Here is a 1,891-nt window from a genome sequence, read left to right as displayed (position 1 = left end):
TTTAACAATGCCCAACAGTTAGTTTAGTTTCCAGTACTTGAACAATGCCCAACAGTTATTTTTTTTAACAATGCCCAACAGTTAGTTTAGTTTCCAGTACTTGAACAATGCCCAACAGTTAGTTTGGTTTGAACAATGCCCGACAGTTAGTTTAGTTTCCAGTACTTGAACAATGCCCAACAGTTAGTTTGGTTTGAACAATGCCCGACAGTTAGAGGGGATTTTCAACCTCATTATTTTATTTATTATTTTACCATTTTTGAAAGAGTTGTGCGAAGTTCAAAGATATCAATGCCATATACACATTAAGATAATCCAATTACGAAATACTTTTTAAAAAAGTGTTTCAAAATGCGATTGTTACGTGATCGTACGTGATCATATGAATAAATTAATATAACGAAATTAACTTCTAACGTGACTTCTGAAATATTAACACAATTTTATTTTCATGTTGTTTTTCATCCTGTTAGATACCACTCACAAAATGTGTTTCACTTATGGTAATTTTCCAGTTCTAATTGTAATTAATAAAATTATCCTATAACTTTAAACAAAGATTTTTTTAATCAAACTCTTAATCTAGATATTTCCCTCAGAACTTTAACAGCGGAACAGAAATTTAATTAGTAGTTATTCCCTGTAGAATATGTAACAGCGGTTTGTAAAACAAATCACTAATCAATACGTTTATATTGTGAAAAATAGCGACAATTGTTACAAAGTTTCTCCTCAATGTAAGAAAATAGTATTTATGTAACGGTTTGGTTTGTTGAATATTACACAGAGTTACTCGAGGGCTATCTGCGCTAACCGGCCCTAATTTAGTCGTGATGGACTAAAGGGAAGACAGCTAGTCAACACTATCTACCGCCAACTCTTGGACTACTCTTTACCAACGAATAGTGGAACTGATCGTCACAGTTATGACGCCTCCCGACTGAAAGGGCGAGCATGTTCAGTAACGAGGATTCGAACCCACGACTCACACAATGAGAGTCGAGCGCCCTACCTATCAGGTCATGCCAGGTCAGATTACATAACGGTGAGAAGGGACCTGTCAAGAGAAACGGGAGTGCAACGTTTAGGGTTTATTTAATTTAAGCATGTACTGTTTATAATGTGTTTTTCTGGTTACCACTCTTCTATTTAATTTAAAGACCAAAGGGCTGAGTTGTTTTTAGTGTTGTCTCAACTTAATCACACGAAACTAATGTCACGTGATTATAGCGTTTGGCCCGACCACCGCTTCCCCAGGATAGCACTTCTCAGGTCATAATTTAGTGCTAATGCCAGCAATCCTTCCACTTAGGTAGAACTAATGTCGCGTGATTACAGCGCGTGCCAACCGTTGTGTGGCTAATGTCACGTGAATATAAAGTGGGACAGGAAGTATTTAAACCACATGGTTTTTTCTAAAGGATACGAATTGCGTTTAGTTCACAATGTTGTCGATACTGTTTTCACTCGTGATCTATTTTGATTAATATGAAGAAAGAAAGTACCAAACGAATAATCTTATTATAATAGAGCTTGCGATGTATACAAAACTCGGATCTCGCAAACTGCCGCATCGATTATAACTGGGTAATATTTTTATAACTAGGAAGTATTCTTATAGCTGAGCAATAAATAAAACAATTGAAATTTTCACAAAAATGACGTGTTTCAGATTTAACCAATAAAAATTAAAAAAGGAGTAAGTTTCAGATTTAACCAATAAAAATTAAAAAAGGAGTAAGTTTCAGATTTAAACAATAAAAATTACAAAAAAGGAGTATGTTTCAGATTTAACCAATAAAAATTAAAAAAGGAGTAAGTTTCAGATTTAAACAATAAAAATTAAAAAAGGAGTATGTTTCAGATTTAACCAATAAAAATTAAAAAAGGA

Source organism: Limulus polyphemus, unplaced genomic scaffold (assembly GCF_000517525.1).
Source record: "Limulus polyphemus unplaced genomic scaffold, Limulus_polyphemus-2.1.2 Scaffold5185, whole genome shotgun sequence".
NCBI lineage: Eukaryota > Metazoa > Arthropoda > Merostomata > Xiphosura > Limulidae > Limulus > Limulus polyphemus.
The sequence above is the reverse complement of the archived record's forward strand: the minus strand, read 5'-3'. Positions refer to the sequence as shown.